Here is a 15,775-nt window from a genome sequence, read left to right as displayed (position 1 = left end):
AAGAAGATGTATGTTCATCAAGGTCTTCTATGGCAACCTGCAGTTTGTATTGCCACAGTAACAAGTGCAGCATCTTATTGGTGCGACATCTTGTGTGAATCAATTTTAGTAGAGACTCCATTGGAGGAGATACAAGATAGGATTAAGGCTCTCAAAGTAGCCAATTCCTTTATTTCTGATGCTAACATGCAAGTTATTAGACTTGGAGCCTAGATGTCTGACTTCACTGTCCTAGCCCATAGGGCATTGTGGCTAAAATCTTGGTCAGCTGATGTTACCTCCAAGTCCAAGCTTCTGGCGCTTCCTTACAAGGGGAAGACCTTGTTTGGACCTGGTCTGACAGAAATAATTTCTGATATTACGGGTGGAAAAGGGTCTTTTCTACCGCAAGACGAGAAGAACTGACTCAAAGGACGTCAAAGTAATTTTCGTTCCTTTCGTAACTTCAAAGGTCAAGAGTCTTCCTCTCCCTCTTCCAAGCAGGAGCTGTCCAAGTCTTCTTGGAAGCCCAATCAGTCTTGGAATAAGGGGAAGCAATCAAAGAAACCCTCAGCTGAGTCTAAGTCAGCATGAAGGGTCGGCCCCCGGTCCGGGTTTGGATCAAGTGGGGGGCAGACTTTCCCTGTTTTGTCTAGCATAGAGACGAGATGTCCCAGATCCTTGGGCTGTGGACATAGTGTCTCAGGGTTACAAAGTAGAATTCAAAACTTTCCCTCCCAGGGGCAGATTCCACCTCTCAAGATTATCTGCAGACCAGGTAAAAGAGAGGCATTCTTGAACTGCGTTTAGGACCTTTCCTCCCTGGGGGTGATTGTTCAGGGTCTAGGATTCTATTCAAATCTGTTCATGGTTCCCAAAAAAGAGGGAACTTTTCGACCCATTTTAGACCTAAAGTGCCTCTACAAGTTTTTCAGGGTACCGTCCTTCAAAATGGAAACCATTCGTTCCATTCTTCCTTTGGTCCAAGAGGGTCAGTTCATGACGACCGTAGACCTGAAGGACGCGTATCTTCATGTTCCCATCCACAGGGATCATCACAAATTCCTGAGATTCGCCTTTCTAGACAAACACTTACAGTTTGTGGCTCCTCCGTTTGGCCTTGCCACAGCTCCCAGAATTTTCTCAATGTTTCTGGGGCTCTCTTGGCAGTGATCAGGTCTCGGGGAATTGCAGTGGTGCCATACCTGGATGACATATTGGTTCAGGTGCTATCTTTTTAACAAGCAAACTCTCATACAGATCTTGTGGTCTTTTCTACGTTCCCACGGTTGAATCTGGAAAAGAATTTCCTTGTTCCAGCTACAAGGGTGGTTTTCTTAGGGACCATAATAGATTCCCTATCTATGAAAAATTTTCTGACTGAGGTCAGAAAATCCAAAATTCTCTCCTCTTGCCTCTCTCTTTAGTCTACTGTTCGGCCATCAGTGGCATGTATAGAGGTAATTGGTCTGATGGCCGCTTCCATGGACATCATTCCCGTTGCTCGATTCCATTTGAGAGCTCTGCAATTATGCATGCTCAGACAGTGGAACAGAGACCATTTGGATCAGTCTCAGAGGATAGATCTAAACCAGTCGACAAGAGACTCTCTCCCGTGGTGGCTTTCTCAGGACCATCTTTGTCAGGGCACATGCTTCCTGAGACTTTCCTGGATGATTGTGACCACGGACGCCAGCCTGCTAGGCTGGGCAGCAGTCTGAGACTCGTTAAAGGTGCAGGAAATATGGACTCGGGAGGAGTCTGCTCTCCCCATAAACATCTTGGAGTTGAGAGCAATTTACAATGCTCTGATGGCTTGTCCTTAGCCCGGTTTATCAGGTTTCAGTCAAACAACATCACCTCAGTGGCTTACATCAACCACCAGGGAGGAACTCAGAGTTCCTTAGCCATGAAGGAGGTGGCACAGATTATTCAGTGGATGGAAGCTCACAATTGTTGTCTATCTGCAATCCACATTCCTGGAGTGGACAACTGGGAAGCGGATTTCCTGAGCAGACAGACATTTCATCCCGGGAAGTAAGCTCTCCATCCGGAGGTGTTCTCCAGGTTAACCCTCAAATGGGGGGTGCCGGTGTTGGGTCTGATGGCGTCTTGGCAGAACGGCAAGCTTCCAAGTTACGGTTCAAGGTCAAAAGATCCTCCATGGTGTCGCAGGATCTGGTATGCAGACCTAGTGAAGATGTCTTCTCGGCCGTCTTGGATGTTGCCTCTGAGGAAGCAGACTGCTTGGAGATTGAACGCTTAGTTCTGTCTAAGCATGGATTTTCTGAGTTGGTCATTGAGACCATGGTCCAGGCTCGCAAGTCTGTTAACTCGAAAAATTTACCATAAGGTATGGCGCAAATATCTTTATTGGTGTGAATCTAAGTTCTACTCTTGGAGTAGGGTCAGGATTCCTAGAATCTTGTCTTTTCTCCAGGAAGGTCTGGAGAAAGGGTTGTCAGTTCTCTTAAAGGTCAGATTTCTGCATTATCTATTTTGTTACACAAGCGTCTGGCGGATGTGCCAGATGTTCAATCTTTTTGTCAGGCCCTGGTCAGAATCAGGCCTGTCTTTAAACCTGTTGCTCCTCCTTGGAGCCTTAATCTTGTTCTTAAAGTTTTGCAGCAGTCTCCGTTTGAGCCAATGCTTTCCATAGATATTAAGTTGCTATCTTGGAAGGTTTTGTTTCTTATTGCTATCTCTTCTGTTTGGAGAGTTTCAGTGTGATTCGCCTTACCTTATCTTTCATGCGGATAAGGCGGTTCTTCGTACTAAATTGTTTTTTTTTCCTAAAGTGGTTTCGGATAGAAATATTAATCAGGAAATTATTGTTCCTTTTCTCTGTCCCAATCTTTCTTCTCATAAAGAACATCTGTTGCACAACTTGGATGTTGTGCGTTTTCTAAAATTCTACCTACAGGCGACTAAGGATTTTTGCCAGTCTTCTGCCCTGTTTGTTTGTTTCTCAGGAAAGCGTAAGGGTCAGAATTCTACTTCTCTTTCCCTCGGGTTGAGAAGTATAGTTCGTTTTGCTTATGAGACTGCTGGACAGCAGCCTCCTGAGAGAATTACAGCTCATTCCACTAGGGTTGTCTCCTCTTCTTGGGGTTTCAAAGATGAAGCTTCTGTGGAACAGCTTTGCAAGGCTGCAACTTGGTCCTCTCTGCATACTTTTCCCAAATTTTCCAAATTTGATACTTTTGCCTCGGCTGAGGCCTCTTTTGGGAGAAAGGTTCTTCAAGCGGTGGTGCCTTCTGTTTAGGTCTGCCTGTCTTGTTCTCGCTCCCTGTTCTTTCTGTGTCCTCTAGCTTGGGTATTGGTTCCCACTAGTAATTGAATGACGTCGTAGACTCTCCATATCTTAGGAAAGAAAACAACATTTATGCTTACCTGATAAATTTCTTTCTTTTCGGATATGGAGAGTCCCCAACCCCACCCTTTTTTGACTAAACCTGAGGCACCTCTACACCTTTGTGGTGTTCTTTTTCCATTTACCTTCAATCTACTGGGGGATTATGGGTAGGGGAGTGACACTTAACAGCTTTGCTGTGGTGCTCTTTGCCTCCTTCTGCTGGCCAGGAGTGATATTCCCACTTGTAATTGAATGACGTTGTGGACTCTCCATATCCAGAAAGAAAGAAATTTATCAGGTAAGCATACATTTTTTTTCCACCTTTTGGTTCTCCTTTCATGGTGGTTGCCTAATCAGTCTAGAGGGAGTATCTATTTGTTCCTATTTGATCTTGCAGTTGTTGGTATGCAAATCTAGTTCAGATGTCTAGTTTTCCTTTTTGGGTCACTTCCTTTGCATTTCAGAATTTTGGTCTCAAGGTCTAGCTTTCCATACAGGTCTCAGTTCTCTAAGCCTGATGACATGAAGATGGAATGATTAGTTCTTGATTAGAAAGGGTTCACTGATTCTGTTATTGACACTCTGATACAGGTTTGTGAGTTTTATTATAATGTTTAGAGGACCTTAAGGGATTAAAAGCCATACACTCCTCTGTGGGAAACTTAAATAATAACTTAACTATTTACATAATGTTTAATATAAACCTTAACCTTATTTCTAATGTAGTAAATAACAACACAACAACTTCTTGGTTATAAAACCCACAGGTCATGTTTATTGCTGCAGCACAAGGAACCCAACGAACAGCACAAATAACCAGGGGGCAGCAATCAGGTACTAGCTAATGTGTAGTAACCTATGCTTACAAGATGGGCAGTACCAGGGATGCAGAAGAGTAAGCAGACTGTAGCTCAATACTAGAATGGCTTACGGAATTCTCGGCTTCGGATCGCAAAGAAAGGGGAACCCCCTAGACGCGTGTCTGAGGACTTCACCCCTGTCCGGAAGTAGCCATCACTCTACCTCGATCACATCCTGTCCCCTGACACTGTCCAACCGCCAGCCCAGGGTGCAAACCCACCACTTCAGACCATTAGGACTAGGGTCAATAAGGTGTTAACTTCATTGAACACTTGGGGAACTGAAACATAACATCCTTGGACTTGTAGAAATAGGCTGGCTAGCCCTCATCATGCCTCGGACTCCCCTCACACTTAAAGGATCACCTTAGTGATGAATTCCCCTAATGATTGCCTTCTAGAACTTGAACAGAGAGGGATAGGGTGGGGAAATCTTGAAAGAAACAAGCAGAAAAAGGATTTGGACTTCCTGTACAGGTCTTAACAAGGTAATCCAACCCCCTCCTCTCTAACTGCAACATTTGTTTCACACACTCCCACTCCTCCGCCCTGGCCCTAACCCTTATGTGCATTCCAGGTAATTTGCCTTAAATTTCCTTAAGGGATTAAATGCCATATACTCCTCTGTGGAAAACTTAAATAATAACTTAACTATTTACATAATAACATTTAATATAAACCTTAACCTTAACCTTATTTCTAACGTAGAAATAACAACACAACAACTTCTTGATTATAAAACCAGCAGGTCATGTTTATTGTGGCAACACAAGGAACCCAACAAACAGCACAAATAACATGGACCAGCGGGGGCAGCAATCAGGTACTAGCTAATGCGTAGTAACCCATGCTAACAAGATATGCAGGACAGTAAGCAGAGCGTAGCTCAATACTAGAATGGCTTAGGGAGTTCTTGGCTTCGGATTACACAGACAGGGGACACCCCAGACGCGTGTCTGAGGACTTCACCAAGAAATCTGTGAAAACCCACTGGACACACGTTCGAGAAGGCCTTCAGCAAAGCATAAGGGCAACTTGAAGTTTCCTGGTTTGTAGGGAGCAACAACCACGTGCCCCTACTTTCCTGATCCACTTTGGATCGAGGGATAAATAGCAATACCCCGTTTTCAGCAAATCTCACATGCTCCCACAATACCCCTCCAACTTTGTCATTTTTTGACTGTGGTACTAGTTCTCCCACTCTAAGGGCCCCGTGAAATGCCATAGCAAATGCTGCGGAAAAGAGCTGCACCTTAAACAGAGGAGCAGACCTCAGGCAGAACCTGGAGTAAAAGGAGTAACCTATCAGTGGTTATGGGTTCATATATGTTGTTACGGTACCAACAGGATACCAAGGTTTAACACCAGATGAACAATGTCTTGCATATAGAACCAGCAATTCACAACCCCAATCGGTTCCCCCTCAAAAATGAGACCAAGCTCCACATTTCAGGTTTCAAAACAGAATGACATTTATTAAAGGCTAGATGCCTAGTATTTATACAGGTTTTGACCCCAGATGGGGGGGTTGAAAGACTCTTGTACATTAGATAAAAAGGGGAAGATGCCCTTTTATGAAACAGTAGAATTACATTACTTAAATACTTTACTTAGGCAGATAACAACTTAAACACATTTGGCTTGTCTTATCACCTAGCGTCTGCTCTCTGAGGGTGATTAAACAATGGCCTGTTTATTACTTAAATGTAATTATAGCACACAATAGCTGAGGCCAGAAAACCTGTCTTTAGAAATTAGATTCTTAAAGCTAAACACAGTTAACTCCTTCAGTCCTGACAGAAGGGTCTGTCACATAGCTCCCCCCTTGTGGAACACTCCGGCAGACCCGGCTTGACTCTTTTGCGGGTCAACCTGGGGATGACCGGACTAGGAGGTGGTAGGCATGTCAGTTTGCCAGGACAATCCATCTGTATTCCCGTTATGAGAGAGAATTCCTGTCCATACAAACAAGGGTTCAACTTCCTCAGTGCCCAGACTAGGGCTAAACAGTCCTTCAAAATCTCATCAGCTTCTTTACGAGTTTTCTGTACCTGCTCTTTATAGGTATCCACAATCCCTTCATACTGACATAGGGTGCCCTTGAGTTGCTGCACCTCACTATGAGCCAGCGTCAGCTTCTCCTCCAGTGTCACTAAGTTTGTCTTTAATGTTTCATGTTCCACTCTCAAGCTGGTGTTTTCTGCAGTCTGTCGGTGCAGCCTGTCTAGCAGAGATTCCTGTTCTAAACATGCTTTTTCCTCTGCACTCCTCTTCTCTCCTGCTAGCACTGTTACATGATTATTTAACGTGACCATTTCATCCTCTACGTGACTCTTCTCCTTCATCAGCGCATTGTAACGGGACTTCCACGTATCAATAGCGGATAGAGATTTACTGAGCTCAGCGTCCTGGGGCTTAGCAGCAGGGGGGTCAGTCTCTGCTGCACGGATCTGAGCACGGGTAGTCACAGGGTTAACATCAGCGGGACCCATGGGAGCATAGGCAGAAACAAGGGGGACCAAGGTATTTCCAAGGAGAACATCAGCTGGTAAATCCTTCATGACCCCCACATTCACAGGTCTAGCGCCCCCTCCCCAATCCAAATGCACCCTGGCAACAGGCAGGCGGAACACAGTGCCCCCTGCTACCCTCACAGCCACAGTGTCTCCTGTGTGCTGTTTCTCAGACACCAAGTTCTTTCGAAGCAAGGTCAGGGTAGCACCAGTATCCCGTAGACCACTGACCTCCTTCCCATTCACTTTAACCAGTTGCCGGTTATTCCGGTGGGCAGCTTGCACAAGGTCTGCCTCATGTAGGATGCCCCAGCATTCTTGCGCCTCTACGTAGCGGGCCGCAGGCTGAGGGTTACGTGGGATTCTGCCGGCGGGTCTTCTCCAGGACTGTGCTTGGTTCGCTGCGTTTAGGGGACACTCTGGTCTTTTGTGCCCTAGTTGCTTACATCCAAAGCACCGAATAGGTTGTGAGTAGCCCCGCGAATTGAACCGGGCTCTCTGAGGGTAGTTCGTGGCCGGAGGCCATGTGGTATAGCGGTGCGCTGGGGGTTGGTAACTGGCAGCTGCATGGGTGACTGGGGGTCTGTACTCCACTCTAGCAGGGGGCTTAGTGGTAGCAGTGTCCAGTTTGCGGGCATCCGTATACTCATCTGCCAAGCGAGCCGCTTCATGCAGGGTGGAGGGTTTACGGTCCCGAACCCACTCTCGAACTCCTGCGGGTAACTTGTCAAAGCAATGTTCCAACAGGAATAGCTGCAGCACCTCTTCCCCAGATACGGCTTGGCACACCGCTATCCAGTGAGCTGCTGTGCGGTGCACCTTACATGCCCACTCAAGGTAGGAATCACCAGCTAATTTAACAGTGTCTCTGAACCGCCTTCGGTATGCCTCCGGTGTAACCGCATACCTGGAGAGCAGAGCCTCTTTTACAGTATTATAATCCCCGACTTCCTCATCTGGAATGTCCCGAAAAGCCTCACTGGCCCGGCCGGATAATTTTCCAGATAATATCATGACCCAGTCCTCTGCGGGTACCTTGTGTAGTGCACATTGCCTCTCAAAATCCGCAAGGTACCCATCAATCTCTCCTTCTGTTTCCAGGAAGTTTTTAAAAGCTGCAAAATTTACTTTTCCCTTTTCCACTGGGGTTGCTGTGACTTGGGCTGCTGCAGTGCCGCTTTGGCGAAGTAGGTTGGCCTCCACAGCTGCTATGACCCGGTCGATAATTTCGGCAGATGGGTTGGGGCCATAATATGCCAGTCTTATTTTAACCGCCCGATCAAAGCTTGCTTCTTCAGGGGTTCTGTCTGATATGCTGGGCCCATTGGTTCCTTCTGTCCCTGGTACTCTTTCCATCTTAGTCAGTATTGTAATAATCCCCCTCTTCCTGAGGTTACTGGCTTGTGTAGTTGCTCTTCTGGGCGATAAGGATTCTCCCGTCGCTTGCCACCAATTGTTACGGTACCAACAGGATACCAAGGTTTAACACCAGATGAACAATGTCTTGCATACAGAACCAGCAATTCACAACCCCAATCGGTTCCCCCTCAAACATGAGAAGCAAGCTCCACATTTCAGGTTTCAAAACAGAATGACATTTATTAAAGGCTAGATGCCTAGTATTTATACAGGTTTTGACCCCAGATGGGGGGGTTGAAAGACTCTTGTACATTAGATAAAAAGGGGAAGACGCCCTTTTATGAAACAGTAGAATTACATTACTTAAATACTTTACTTAGGCAGATAACAACTTAAACACATTTGGCTTGTCTTATCACCTAGCGTCTGCTCTCTGAGGGTGATTAAACAATGGCCTGTTTATTACTTAAATATAATTATAGCACACAATAGCTGAGGCCAGAAAACCTGTCTTTAGAAATTAGATTCTTAAAGCTAAACACAGTTGACTCCTTCAGTCCTGACAGAAGGGTCTGTCACATATGTCCTTTCGTCGTACCTCTGACCTCTCCCAGCCCCGAAGAATTTGACGAACCAAAAACGTCTTGGAAGAGTCTGTCAGGGTAAACTTACAGAAAAAGGATACCGCCGCTAACCTTGCTGTTACCGCCCCTTTTTTTTACCTGTCTACCTCTGAGCTCCGCAAGCCTTTGCAACAACCAATCTTGCTCACCTGCGCAGGAATCCCTGAACCTCACATAAGAAAACCCATTCTTCCCAACACCTAACGTATGATTTCCAAGTGGAAGGTGCCAGGGAAGCCTTCAGCAGCAGTATCAGTGATTGCCATCCAGGGCCACCTGCCAAAGGAAAGGAGGACAGGGAACACCGTGAGTCGCAGAGTTATTCGCAGAGTTTTTTTCCCATTGAAAACAGGAAAGCACATCAGCTTTGATATTAGAAACCCCAGGGACATGCCTCGTCTGAAACTCAATGTTCCACTTAAGGCATCCCAAGACCAGAATCCTAAGATATCTTACCACTGCTGGGGACGATGAAGAGAGTCTATTGATGGTGAAGACCACACTCATGTTGTCTGTCTTAAAAACAATTGATCTGTCCCTCAGTTCGTCACCCCATATCTCTAATGCAAACAATATGGGGAAGAGCTCCAGGAGGCAAAGGTTCCTGGTAAGCCCTCTGACTGTCCATTCAACAGGCCATGATTCCGCACTCCACTTACCGTTTAGGTAAGCTCCATAGCCAAAAGATCCTGCAGCATCCGGAAATAAATGAATGGAATGTGTGGACGTCTGAGGTTTGTGCCAAATGCAAATCTCATTGAAGTCCCTCAGAAACTGATCCCAAATCTGGAGATCATCCCTCATGTCTTTGTTAACCGCAATCCTTGCCTTTGGGGGAAGTCACCCCCAGTAATAAGTGCTCCATTCTTTTTAGAAAAATTCTTCCCATAGGGATAACTCGTCCTGCGAAGTTGAGCAGACCCAGAAGGGATTGCAACTCTTTCAGCATGCAGAAGGCAGAAGAAGCAACTTTTCTAACCTCTGCCAGCATTTTCTGAATTTTATCAACTGGGAGTCTACATTCCTCTGCTACAGAGTCAATTTCTATCCCTAAGAATGTAAGGCATGTACATGGGCCTTCAGTTTTCACCCTATTGGGAGACAACATTCAACATAGTAGGAGCCATTAAAAAAATAACCCATTAAATAAAAATAAGTTGGGTGAATTGGCAGTAATCGGAAAGCTGACTCCACATCTAACTTTGCCAGCAGGCGCCTCGTCCTGCCTTCTGCATTACCATTAGTACGTCATTGAAGAACTCATAGTGCACCATGCTCAGCTCAGCCGGGATGGCATCATTCACCGACTTACCCTTGGGCATGGAAATGTGTTGAATCATCCTAAATTTCCCTGGATCCTTCTTCAGCACTACTCCTAAAGGGGAAATAACCAACCCAGTATTGTTTTTTTCCTAAAGGAGCCTGCCATACGACCCAGCGAAACTTCCTTACCCAACTTCTCCTTCAGTGCATCAGGGAAATGGTATGCAGTTTTCAAATTCCTGCGTGTTGTGGAGCCTGTAACCTTATCCTGAACGGGAATGTTGAAGCCCTCCTGAAAGCCTTCCCTCAGTAAGGATGCCGCACTCTTATCAGGGTACAAAGCCAAATTCTAATCAGGTCCCTTCTCCAAATGGCAAGAAGAGTAGACCCTGAAACATTTTCTCCACCCCCGGAACGTATTTGGGCGCTGGAATTTTTTATCTTATCATTCTCTGAACCAGAGTCATCAGAAGATGACGTGAAACCCCTAAACCCCACTTAAACTAAGGACTCACCGGCCTGTGTCTCCGTCCTGGTTGGTATAGCCACCATGCCCGATGTCGATGGACTCTGACGTGATGGAATCAGCACCGTTCTCCATACCTCTCTCCAGGCCACTCCCTGAGTCTCCAGTAGTTTCCATATCGCTATCCTGAAAAACAGAATGTAAGAGAGGAGTACCATGTGGGAGAAGTTCAGCTCTCTCCCTCCCTCTATTCACCCCTCCCTTTAAGCACTCTTGACACACATGGGCGCTTGCCCCTCCCTTTTCTCGCTTGCACACTCTGTTCATCCTTAGAAAAATCCTCAATTTCGTCACTAAAGTGCACTGTCTTAGGGGCCTGGGGTAAAGGCTTACTACGACTTCTAGTTTCCATATCTAGACTATGAAATTGGGATGGATGACCCTGCTTAACAGTGGATCTAGTGACCACTTTCCTAGTGTTAGCCTGTGCTGCTGAAACACGCTGGGACCTAGTGTCCCTAGACTCGCCCTCCATACCATCCATGCTGCCATCATCCATACCGAAAGCCATGCCTGTGGAATCTGAGTCCACATTATCTGCCACATTCACACTTGGCCTCTTAGGTGCCTTCGCACTTTTATTGAGGCCTGTAGCGGCCTTTAACGCTGATCACACACTTGCTCTTTTATTGGCCCCTTTTTGCCTGCTTCCTGACCCCATTCCGGTCCCAGCTATCCCCAAAGTAGCTCCACTGCCTCCCTTCTTATTAGCACTAAGCCTCTGTGCCTGTGATAGCTGCGCACCTACCGCCCCTTGAGGCCTACCCCCGGAGTCAAAGTTCCCCAACTTGTCACTCCTTTCTTACCTATGGAGCTGCGTGGGGAACTCAATGCTCTCCTCTTCATGGCCGGGCATCGAATGGCGATTCCGGAAGTGACGTCACCGGATGTACCGCCGCTGGAGGACCTGAGACCGGAAGTCGTTGCGGAGAAGGCCAAAGCCACTAAAGGACACGTGGACCACCGGCAGGTGGACCCTGAACCACGGAGGACCAGCACAGAGCCCCGGACATTGCTGCCACCAGCATCTGAAAGAGGGACACCGTCGCTGTGATGGATTCGCTGGTCCAAGCTGTTGAAGGCCCAGGTAAGGCCCCGGCGCTCTCACTATGCCCACCGCCGATCGAAGTGAATTGTATGGGCCAAGGGGAAATGTGAAAATTAAAGGAGGGACCGACGACTGCATCGCCTATAACTTGTGAAGGTCCTTCCTGGGCCATAGGGACCAAAAACTCCAGAGCCCCCCAACCACCCTCCAGATCAATGGCCTCCAACAAGGCCTGATCTGAAATTTCAGGGATAATCATGGAGCTGTCCCCCTCACCAGACCAACCCTGGGATATAGGAGGGATTAAGTAATGGAGTATGACCCACCGCATCAGGGGAAAGTGCGAGCCATTCCTCTGCTTCACTTTCCTCCACGACTTATCTTTCTGCAGATTCCTCGGGGGCCTCCATAAATCGTTTGGGAGGTACTGTACTTTTACTCTCTTGGAACGCTTCATGTGAAAACTTCAAAGAAACAAGCAGAAAGAGGATTTAGACTTCCTGTACAGGTCTTAAAAAGGTAAGCCAAACCGCTCCTCTCTAACTGCAACATTTGTTTCACACACACACACAAACACTCCCACTCCTCCGTCCTGGCCTTAACCCTTATGTGCATTCCAGGAAATTTGCCTTACATTTCCTTTATTTCTTGATGTAAGTATCATGTTTTTTTTTCCTGGCATTCTTTTAAGAATTCCTTTTTTTTTTCTTGCAGTTTTTTCCAGGACGTTGGTTTATTATCCACCAGTTCTTTTTGAAAGGTCAGATTTTCTTTCCCTTTGGAAGATTGCCAATCTTTCAGATATTCATAGCTTTGTTCTAGTATTGGTTCTCTTTTTGAGCCTATGCATTAGGTTTAGTTTCTTTTGCCTTTTATTCTGCTCTTTGATGTGATCTTCCATATCTATTTTTTAGGATAAGGCAGTTTCTTAGGACTAGATTTGTTATCTTTTCTAGTGTTGCATCTTCTGTCCGTATCAGACAGGAATTTCCTGTTAAAGGGACAGTATACACCAATTTTCATTTATCTGCATGCAATAGACACTACTATAAAGAATAATATGCACAGATACTGATATAAAAATCCAGTATAAAACAATTTAAAAACTTACTTGGAATCTTCCAGTTTAGCTCTGTTTAAAAGGTTACTAGAACACCCACTGCAAGTGGGAAATAGTAGACACTCCCCCCCCCCTTCCTTTGCATATGAAAAGACCCTTTACAAAAACAGAAGCAAGCTGGAGTAGGTATACGTCGGTATTCTCCTAAAACTTTGGGGCTTGGTTAGAAGTCTGAAAATAAGAGCAATGTTATTTAAAAATAAGCAAAACTGGGGGGCGTGTCCGTGCAGCGTCCATGATCAGAAGCAAATCTTTGCAGCTCCTGCTAAAACAAATCTAATCTGTTGATTAGCACTAACCTACTGCTCCATCCATAAGCATGTTTGACGAATTGGATATCTACATAGCCTGCTGAGCTGTTTGATACCAGAATTGTGATTTTAAAGCCTCTAGGTTGCTGACCCGGACTATGATAAATGGCTATGGCCTAGCACAAGTCTCAAGCATCCCCCCCTCGATAATCGAGGGTTGACAGTCACACTCTGCTCACACTGCTTCATCATCTGTAATGACTACTATCTTCTGCACCCCGATTCCTGATATGGATACACGGTCAATCACTGCAATCATCAAAGGCAAGTTAGTGGCTCTGGAGAGAAAACTGAACAATCAACTTGAAGACCTCCTTCAAGAGATCCAAGAGCCGGGCAGAAATGGTGACGCAGAGGTTCACGGCGTAGAGAAAGCAAAGAGGGAAGCTCCATCAACACTACCTGTGAAAGCCTCCTCGCCACGTTATTATAGTGGAAATGGCAAAGAAGAGGTGACTGCTTCTAAGAGTCTCTATAAATCACCTCTGCCTACGGTCCCACATAGAAAGCACCCCTTGAGACTCCTCCGCAAAATGACAACCGTCAGGGGATATGCAAAGTGGCGGACCCATACTTTACCTTTTCAGGCAGCTACTGTCTCGAGTAGGCAGGTTCCACTAAGTTTGTTATGCCAAGCCCAGGACTCACCAGACTCCGTCTTCTGTAGCCTATGAAGGGATATCGGGTAATATGGAAACAGTCCTTATCGCTATAATGTGAGATGAACTTGTGAATCGTTTGGACTAGAAGTTTGTCTATAACAGGTTACACTGACTATATGCTCTCTAGGAGTGTGATATTGTTGAATTGGTTAATCTCATGTAGTTATATAGGGGAGTGCTAGTGGTAGGTTATTACTACACTATAGGAAACTTTATAGCTCGACTAGTGCTATTTAAATATCTCCCTACAAAATCCAGACTGCTCATTGTGCACTAGAAGGTTATCTCTCATTATTCTAGTACTTGAGCGGCCTGGGCAGTGCGGCCTTACATGTGCTCTCCATGAGGGATCTCTACTATCCAATGGACTACTTCAGCTAACAGTTGTAGTTTTATGTTTCTGTGTATTCCTATATTGTATATCTCTTGCCATATAAGCCTCCCATAGTTGTGTTTTTTTATACATATGTTCATTTTGTTATAGATGTTGACCACAAATCTACTTAGATGGCTCATGCTCACTCTCCTAGTTGACAATACCTGAAACTTGATATAGCCTATGTTTGCTCTAAGTAGAAACACCTCTATGATGTATGCCATACACAATTAGACCAATAATATTTTATTTCCCTCAAAACTATACAGCATTAATTCCCCACAAACATTGGCCAAGGTCCTATAACATAAGCAGGACAGGAGATACACAAACCCATCACGCTTCAATTATTGACCTGGATCATAAGTTGTACGTGTATTTTACAAAATAATGAGTCTGCATATATTACATTTTGTCTCTTTTATATTGTATACTATACTTTGTTTTATTTCTATAGTTTGTTTGTGTTATTTTCTGGTTACAGAAAAGGGCAGTAAGCTTCTGTCATTTTTTTGTCTTCTTGGTTCAGATTTCTGTTCCATAAGGCTTTTATTTGGAGGCAGTTTAGACTCCACCTTAATGTATTACTGCTCATTCTGTTAGATTGATTTCCAATTCTTCGCCTTTAAGAAATGAGGCTTTAGTTGTCCAACTTTAGTAGGCAGCTAATTTTTATTAAATTCTACAATTTTGCTGTTTTTGCTTATTCTGTAGCAGGTAGGAAAGTCCTTCAGGTAGTTGTTTTAGGATGATTATTTGCCATTTTTTGGGTTTTATTGGTGTTGCGGATTTAGTTTTTCAATCAACAAAGATGTTTCTTAAATCTCACCCTTTGTTTCATTACTCATGAACTCCACGGCATGGGTATTAGTTCCCAGGAGTAATGGATTGTGGACTCTCACCACCTGTATGAAAGAATACATCAATTAATGCTTACCTGAATAATTAATTTCTTTCAAGGCTGTGAGAGTCCACAAGACCGCACCCTGTGTTTTTCTGTTTTGTTTTTTCTTATGTACATCTTTTTCGGTGCTCCTATTTTTTGGCTCTTAAATCTTGTCCTATCTCTTTGGCTTGGCTATGCATCAGAATGAGATGCCAGTGAGGAGGGAGGAGTTTTTATAATGTTTCTGGGCTTTGGGGATCTTTGCCTCCTCCTAGTGGTAGGGAATGATAAATCCCAAGAGTAATGGATCATGGACTCTCACCATCATGAAATAAATTATTTATCAGGTAAGCATAAATTATGTTTTTACTAAATTGTGTGGCTCAGACAGTTCCCAGACTTGTCATACAGCTCAGGGAATTCTAGTAATGGCTGCAAGTTAAAGTAGTGTTTAAGCTTGAGGATTATGCTGTATATGTATGTCAAGAGAATGTTATGGGATTTAAACAAAATGTTCTAAATCCTGGTGCAGCCTCTGACTCTGTCAGCTTTTTCTATCCTCTTTTGTGCTAAAACAGTTCCTGGCTGTCACCCCCCCACACACACACACAAACGTGCACTCTCAATGCTAAACTCCAAGCACACTCTTAATATTTGTAGATATTTTTCCTGAATCAGCGCTCCCTGTCTGTACCCCCCCCAAGTACATATTGTCTAACACTACAGTTTGCGCTCCATGACTGTATCCCCTGGTAATATTTATGTCTAACACTACAGTGTGCGCTCCCTGTCTGTATCTCCCCCTGGTACATATTAATATCTAACACTACAGTGTGCGCTCTCTGCCTGTATCTCCCCCTGGTACATATTAATGTCTAACACTACAGTGTGCGC

This window comes from Bombina bombina, chromosome 7, assembly GCF_027579735.1.
Source record: "Bombina bombina isolate aBomBom1 chromosome 7, aBomBom1.pri, whole genome shotgun sequence".
NCBI lineage: Eukaryota > Metazoa > Chordata > Amphibia > Anura > Bombinatoridae > Bombina > Bombina bombina.
The sequence above is the reverse complement of the archived record's forward strand: the minus strand, read 5'-3'. Positions refer to the sequence as shown.